Source organism: Petromyzon marinus, chromosome 21 (genome assembly GCF_048934315.1).
Source record: "Petromyzon marinus isolate PM22_M1 ecotype Great Lakes invasive population chromosome 21, UKy_Petmar_22M1.pri1.0, whole genome shotgun sequence".
In the NCBI taxonomy this organism is placed as follows: domain Eukaryota; kingdom Metazoa; phylum Chordata; class Hyperoartia; order Petromyzontiformes; family Petromyzontidae; genus Petromyzon; species Petromyzon marinus.
In genome coordinates this window covers 11,858,697-11,867,478 of record NC_133687.1, presented here as the reverse complement: position 1 = coordinate 11,867,478, position 8,782 = coordinate 11,858,697, and positions in this window count along the sequence as shown.

Here is an 8,782-nt window from a genome sequence, read left to right as displayed (position 1 = left end):
CCGCACTTTATCCATTCATCTGTGCCCCGATGAATGGGTTGCGCAAGATAAAAAGAGCCAAATGGGTTTGGACGGAGGAGTGCGAGCGCGCATTTGTCCGGGCTAAGCGGGAGATGTGTGAGCGCACGCAGTTGCATTACCCTCGCCCAGGAATGCAACTCGTCGTGCAAACGGATGCTAGTCAAATTGGGCTGGGTGCCATGCTCTGTCAGGAGGAAGGGCCAGACCCCGGAGTGATAACATTTGATCGTCGGTCTGTCAATGATACAGAGCGACAGTATCATATCAACGATTTGGAATGCCTCGCAATAGTATGGGCCCTAAGCAAGTTTAGCGGTTAATCTTGATTTGAAGCTGTCGTGACTGCAAGAATCCATACTCTTTGGTTCTTTCGGTAAAGTCACGTAGGGATTATTTGGAGGGCCAAACCTTCAAATTGCGAACTGACAGCAAGGCTTTGCAATGCCTGCATACAATGAAAAACCGTGCTGCCAAAACTGCCACGCTGGTCGTTGGAGTTGCGAAGTTTTAATTTTGAAGTGAAACATCTATCAGGGAAACAGAATAAATTATGTAGATTGCCTGTCAAGGGCAACATGGGACTTACCTGTTGAGAGCCTGGACGATCAGGATGAAGTACTGTTGCACGGCACTGGAAACTCGCGAGAAATGTTTGTGGTCCCTGCAAGTGGCTCACTTGCACCTTCACCGGTGCTACACATTAGTGATAGAGGCCCTGAACATGACCGCTCGGAGCCGCAGGTTGTTACTGTTCACGCTAATCAGGCAGCTTTGTGTGTATGCCTCGGAGTAATGCCGAGGAGGTGGGCAAACTTGCAGCCGCAGATTGTCCGGCTTTGGGAGACGAGACAATTCGGAAAAATAGTGGTGTGGTGGAGTTACTGGTGGTGAGATCAGGGCAATGACAGTGGTGCGCTTGGGTGCCTGCAAATCTGAGGGATCAGGTAATGCATTATTACCATGACCAACCACACGGTGGACATTTTGGGAGCCCGAAAAACATTGGCTAGGATTAAGCAAATATTTACATAGAAGGGGATGAATACAGATGTGAAGAAATACATAAAAACTGGGTGAATGTTGTCAACGAACGAAATCCAGTAATTTATCACCGAATGGGAAAATGAAGTCCACCCCGGCCTCCAGACCTTGGCACCAAATCTCTTTGGATTTAAAGGGGCCTTTGCCAAGGAGCGCACAAGGATTTGATTATTTGTTGGTCGTTGTTGACCATTTCAGAAAAATGGTGTGAAATTGTTCCGATGCGCCAAATTTCCTCTCGATCTGCTCATAGAGTCTTTGAAAAGGAAATCCTTTGGCGGTGGGGCACTCCCACCTTCCTCCATACAGATAATGGGCCTCAATTCACCAAATGGTGTGGGGACCATGGCATTCAACATGCTAGGACGCCACCGTATCAACCACAAACGAATTGGACGGAAATAATAAATCGCGACGTAAGTGGCTTTTTGAAGATTTATTGCCATGGGCATCGAAAGACCTGGGAGAAATTTATGCCTGAACTTGCATGGTCCTTGCGGACAGACGCTCAGGAAACCACTAGCTTTTCGGCATACCAAATTGTCCTGGGCCAGGATCCAACCTCTCCTCCGGAGGTAGCTTCCTAGGGAAAGTGTCCTAAAGACATCCCTGGGGAAACTTGGGAAGCATCAGAGGCCATTTGGGAAAAGGTTAAATTGAAGAGGAAACATGCGACCGAACAACAAAAAGCTAGATACGATCACAGACTTTGAGAAGTTTCCTATCGAGTGGGAGATAGAGTTCTTTTGAGGACAGCTCCGGGGAACGGAAAAGTGGGTGGACATCTCTTTTCTGGACCTTTCGAGGTAACTGAAACTCCCACACAAAAAATCTGCAGATTGGTTGAAATAGGCTCGGGTTGCAGTATGGGAGTCCAACACGTGACATTTTTACGACCATTTTTTCAGCGCCATTTCCAAGAATTAGAGGTCGTGTGGCCTCAAGGCATTCTCGGGGAGGATGATGGGGGAGTGGTTATCTGAATTTGGGGATAGGGCAAACGTTTTTAAGTCACCTTTCAGAATAAAAGCCTCAACGAACCAACGTGAATTGTGATTCGCAGGGCGATGAAGAATCAAGCACTCTGGTGGAAGAGAAGAAAGTGCCTGAGATGGTGAGGAAAGGTAGCGCAGTACGGGTAGAGATAGCCCCGTCAGAACGAACACCCGATTGGTGTGTGGGAAAAGCTTCCTGTGCACATGACCAGTGCCAATCACGGCGAGGCACGTATGGAATATCGAGAGGGAACCAGGGAAGACGGTGTTAGTGAGTGGAACACTGGAATCTTCATTGATAGAGCCGGTGAATGTTGCCTCGGGTACCAAATCTTCCGTTCAAAGGACCGGAGAGTCAGATGGTGTTCAGAGGGGGGGCGGTGCTGTTACCAAATAAGGTTTGATGTGATAAAACCGCCTGTCGACGCAATGAAACAATTGTAATTGTAAATGTTGTAGCTTGGCTCTCCAACACGCCGGTGATGCTGTACTAGTGACGAATGGGCACGTTCTGTTTACGCCGCATAACCTTACTAGTTGGCTGTGTCGGGTGGTGGCGGGTTTAACGACACATGTACACAATCTAACCTCCCCCCCCCCCCGCCTGCATTATGGATTATATTGGTCGCGAAGTCTCCACCACGTGGTAAACTTGACGGTGACGGCCACGTGGGCACTGCTGCACGCCGGGATCGGCAGGCGAGGCGATATTTACGAATCGAGATCAGGTTTCGCTCGGCAGGCGGCTCTCCTTTGCCACCGAGAGAGAAGAAGAAGATGATGATGGGGTGCTTGACTGGAGTGGAGTTCGGCGTGTGGTGCTGGTCGTAGCAGGTCTCAAGCGCGTTGATGTTCGTCGACCTCTTCCTCTTCTTCTTCTTCTTCTTCTTCGTCTTCTTCTTCTTCCCCTTCTTCCTCTTCTTCATCTTCTTCATCTTCTTCCGATGTCTGACGTTTGATGTTGAGCGACGGCTGTAGTTGTACATTGAGGATGATGAGCCCGGTGATTGCTTCAAGGAGTAGCGCAGTGGTCGAATGGCCGTGACGCCTCCTCCTGCAATTACCAAATGAGCCCTGGGATGACTCGGGGAGCTCATCCTGGAACCGCAGACCCGCCCGCAAAAAAAGGTGCAGACGACGTTGCCTCTCCCTTCTTGCTCTCCCCTCTCTGTGCCCTCTCTGTGCCTCATCTGCTGCCTATTCTCTCCCTTCTCCTCGAAGCGTTCCCACTGCCTGATGGAGGCGTCCACACCGTCGGTGTTCCTGAGATGCGATCCCAGGGAGTCTCTCCGTAACGTATCCTCTGGGCACCACCACTCTCATCATCATCACCATCATAAGCGTGCAGTCCCTCGCCCAAGGACGAAGATGTCTCTCGCATCTGGAGTCCGGTGATCCTTGGGACCTCCGCACGCGGTCGTTGTGTTTGCTTCCCGTGAGTTCGCTTGTGACTGAGCGAGACCCGATGCTTGAATGACACCCGCCCTGCCGCAGAGATCACGCGCACAGCGGGCTGCGGGGTAGCTGCTGACATTCAGCATCACTGGACGACGCTGCGAACCACCGCTTCTGACCCTCGTCTCCTGCCTTGTTGTTGTGTCTCCCTGTCTCCAAGACGCAGTATTTTGTTTACGGTTAATGCCACACCGCAGTGTTAACCAGTGCGGGCTACCGGGTTTCAACCACGAACCTCGGCAACGAGCGACAAACGCGCTACCGCTGGGCCGCGTGAATAGCATGATGATGGTGGTGATAGTGATATGATGCTTGCAATCGTGGTGATGATGATGGCATTAATGACGATGGTGATTCTGCGGGTGATGGTGCTGGCAATGATGATGATTGCGACATAAATAGGAATGATGATGATGACGACACTCGTGATGATGATGAGGCTGATACCGGCCATCACGACGAAAGTGGTCATCATGATGCTGATAATGATACCCGTGGCCTCGTGGCTTGCCACGCGTGAAGGGTGTCGAGTCGCTAAATCTGGCACGCGTCTGCCCGAGTGAATGCGCGGCCTCTAATTTATTGGCCACGAGTAAATATATCTGGTCGCGGGCCCTCTATGAGCTCATGCCTAGAGCCGGGTGGCTGGCTGACGCGCCCAGAGCGCGCGCAGCCATCAACACGTTCACTCGCACATCAAGCAGATGGGAGCAGCAGCAGCAGCAGCACCACACTCGTCGGACTCGCAATGCAGAGATTTCGCCGTCGTTTAAACAATGATGCAAATCCTCCACCCCCACCCCCCACACTCACCCACCGCCCGCCACTCCTCCGTGCACAGCAGCAGCGGCATAAAGGGTACACAGCGGTTGAGTTCTAACGATGGGGCAAGTCGCGTGCGGTGGAGGTAGTGTGAGGGATACTCCCACACCGTTCCACGAGGACGTACCGGCCACCGTGGACGGCTGCTCCCACAGCGCTGCCCACCCCGCAGGCTCTCGTCTTAGTTCCATTTATTTTGGTATAGCCCTGTGAGCCATTCGGCTCTTGAATCGGGTGCAACTGCAACAAACAAAAAAAAACACGAACAAGAAAAACATCTTAAAGTGACTATGTGTTGGCTGTGCAAACAGAAAATCCAGGAAAAAAAAACCCCATCAAAATATTCCTGAAATAGCACCGTACACCAACGCTGTGTGCAAATTGAGCTCGCCTCGAGCGGAGACCCCCGGCGGTAGCGTGAGCCGAGCAGAGTGCAGGGCCCGCGTGCCCCTACGCCTCGTGCACGGCGAGTGGCCGGCGGGAAGCCCCCCGCGCTCCGAGTAGACGCCGCGCGGGTGCTGCGTCGGCGCTGAGCGCGGCGGTCCCGGATGAATGTTGCTGCTCTGCGACTTGGTCGACGCCGTGGGGATGATGGTTCACGGGGGGGGGGGGGTACGTGGAACCAATTCTGGGTCCCGCGGTTCGATAGACGGCGACTCGGTGTCCACCCTTGCGTGTGACGGCAGCGAGGATGTTCAAGAGAGAGAGAGAGAGTTGGTGTCCACCCTTGCGTGTAACGGCAGCGAGGATGTTCAAGAGAGAGAGAGTTGGCGTCCACCCTTGCGTGTGACGTCAGCGAGGATGTTCAAGAGAGAGAGAGAGTTGGTGTCCACCCTTGCGTGTGACGTCAGCGAGGATGTTCAAGAGAGAGAGAGAGTTGGTGTCCACCCTTGCGTGTGACGTCAGCGAGGATGTTCAAGAGAGAGAGAGAGTTGGTGTCCACCCTTGCGTGTGACGTCAGCGAGGATGTTCAAGAGAGAGAGTCGGTGTCCACCCTTGCGTGTGACGTCAGCGAGGATGTTCAAGAGCCGATGTGGCGATGTCGAGGCCTGCTGCTGGTCACGTCGAGAGGGCTTCAGGAGAGGGAGAGAGAGAGAGAGAGAGTTGGTGTCGTTTTGCTGTTCCTCCTACAATGGAGGAGCGCAGACTGCTGCTGCTGCTACCACTGTGGAGAGAGAGAGAGAGTTGGTGTCGTTTTGCTGTTCCTCCTACAATGGAGGAGCGCAGACTGCTGCTGCTGCTGCTACCACAGTGGAGAGAGAGTTGGTGTCGTTTTGCTGTTCCTCCTACAATGGAGGAGCGCAGACTGCTGCTGCTGCTACCACTGTGGAGAGAGAGAGTTGGTGTCGTTTTGCTGTTCCTCCTACGATGGAGGAGCGCAGACTGCTGCTGCTGCTGCTACCACAGTGGAGAGAGAGAGAGAGTTGGTGTCGTTTTGCTGTTCCTCCTACGATGGAGGAGCGCAGACTGCTGCTGCTGCTGCTACCACAGTGGTTTGCTGTACAGTCCATAACAAAGGTTACATGGTCACAGTCGCACCACTGCAGCTTGTCTTTAATGTGTCTCGGTGTATCTGCAGGAGTCTCTATGGGTCTCCATGGGTTTACGATGTGGTCCGTAGTTTGGGCTGTATAGGTTTTTTTCTACGGGTTTTCGTTATGGTCCCATAGTTTGGGCTGTATGGCCACAGTCGCACCACAGCAGCTTGTATCATCGAGGCGAAATTGACGCCGTTAATAGCTCACGGTTGTTGATGGTGATCTAAATAATGTATGCGTAAGTATAAATAAAAAAGTGTCTTCCGTTACCGTACCTCCTCCATACGTCTATCATTACACACGTAAGAAGGATATGAATATTATATTCTCGGTTCTTTCGGTAAAGTCACGTAGAAACGAAACAATTAAATAATATAAAATATATAAAACAATAAAATTCTCACGACGTTTCGACTGCAACACAAGCAATCATCATCAGGTGTGAAAACCACACATTTTCTTGTTGCGATTTTCACACCTGATGATGATTGCTTGTGTTGCAGTCAAAACGTCGTGATAATTTTTTATTGTTAATTTTTATTATTATTTTATTGTTTCCCTTCTACGTGGTGACTTTACCGAAAGAACCAAGAATATGAATCCCTGCAGTCACGAAAGCTTTAACTAAAAAAAGAAGATGAATATTTCGAACGAGGCAGTGTTAGATTGAATGGATCATGAAACGATAGCAGCAAGGGAGCCGGCAAATAACGCGGGGGTCAGACTGGGCACATTGGGGGGGGGGGGGGTTGGTGCCACACGCAGCCGTTAAGAGAGCGAATTGAGTCCCACGAGCGATGCGAACGATCGGAGTGAACTGGGAGGAGGGTGAAGCAGGACTGGTGAGTAAATATCTCCGGAGAGAGCCGAGTGGGTTGCAGGCCGCGGTCGCCGACGTCTCTGGGAAAGGACGCGGCGTGGGGAGAGACAGCGAGAGACGCGTGCGTTCTAGCGGACCGCGCACAACGCACGCACGCACGCACGCCGCCCTTCTCTCCATCTCGGCACCACGAGACGGAGGGAATCCATTCGGAAAACTCGCAAGATTGAGACGGAGTGAACCACCCCCCCCCCCAATCCTAAATCCTCACGCGACGCTCCGGTCCACAGAGAGAGGGAGAAGGGGAGGCACTGCCACAGCCGCTCTGCCCCGCACGAGAGAAATTGTTCACAGTCGCATAAATGTTCAAACTAATATTGGAGCTCGACTTGAAGCTTTCGTGACTGCAGGAATTCATATTCTTCCGGTCTTTCGGTAAAGCCACGTAGATATAAAAAAAAATCAAAATAATATCAATATCACGACGATGGCAACACAAGCAATCGTGAGAATAGGTTTTTTTCCACTTTTTTTCTGGCAACAGAACAGGTGTTACGTTGTTAAAACACCAAACTTAAACCTTTTACATGGAATCATGTCTGCATTAACCGCAACACTTGTGGTCAAAATGCAAACAAAAAAACGTACTCTGATAGCATATGCATCGTCTTTGAAACGAATTGATCCACACCAGAGACAGCTTTCTGTTGAGCCTCGTCTCAAAACGGTGTTAGACAAGAAGAGCCCAAAAGGCGTCACACAGATCTCGTCTTCATTCACCTGAAGACGACTGCTTGTGTCGCGATCGAAACGTCGCGATATTGTTATTATTTTGATGAAATTATTTTACATCTACGTGGCTTTACCGAAAGACCCAAAGAATATGGTATTGTAACCTCTCAGAGCTGAAATGCATCCAAGGTAAGGGGAGGAGGGTGGAGGAACACATTTAATGACATGGGATTTTATTTGTCCGGGTTCAATAAAGTTACACAAATTTAATCACACACACACGCACACACGCCTACTAAAGCTATACACGCGCCCCCCCCCCCAAAAAAGTTTGCTTTAAATCAAGGCCGTAGCTATGGAGTCAAGATTGGGGGGGGGCAAATCTTCTAGGGGGTCTGGGGTCCCCTCCCCCAGAAAAAAAAATCGAAATTTGAAAACTAATTTCCTGCCTAAAATATTAAAAAACATTCACTAACACATGGAATGGACTTTTTATTTATGTTTTACAATAATGTCTAATAGTGTATATTGTATTACATTGCTCTGTTTTTACTTTTTTACCTTTTCTTGTTTCATTGTATGTAAAGTTTGAGATTAGGGATTAATAAAGTACAACCATAACCACAATCATATGAACAGAAATCTATGCATTGTTAGATGAAGTCGAAGTCCAGATATTGTGGCCAAAGTTTAGCAAATTGTTGTTTTTATTTACATAGCATCACAATTATTTAAAAATATATATTTTTATAGCAATATATTGGGGGGGGGACATTTTGAGCATATCTTATTATATATTAAAATTACGGCTTTGCTTTAAATACTGCACGGGGCGAGCATGAGACATATTATCATGGCAGCAGCAGCATCATATTCGCACTCGTCACAGAGAGCAAACCCGATAAGATGCTGTTCTTGGCCTACTCTTCCATGCTTCTCAGGACGTTGTGGAAGGGGTGGGAGTACACAGACGATACCCCCACCACACGCCACCATAGACGAACGTGGTGGCGGTGGGGGGTGGCGGTGGGTGGTGGTGGGTGGTGGTGGTGGCGGTGGTGGTTGGCGGTGGTGGTGGCGGCGGTGGTCGGTAGTGGCGGTGGTGGTGGCGGTAGTCGTGGTGGTGGTGGTGGTTGTGGCAGCGTACCCCAATGCGTTTAGACCGCTGCAGGGCGACAGGGCGCGACGTGGAGATTCGAGACATCTTGGGACCGCTGCAGAATCCCCTTGCCGCGACGGGAGATCGAACGGAACGGCCCTGGCCGCGTGCAGTCTCTCCAGGCCTGAGCGTGTTATAACAGACGAATTTGAATATTAATAGCCGCTTCTTTCGTGGGGCTTCGAGGCCGCTGCGGGTA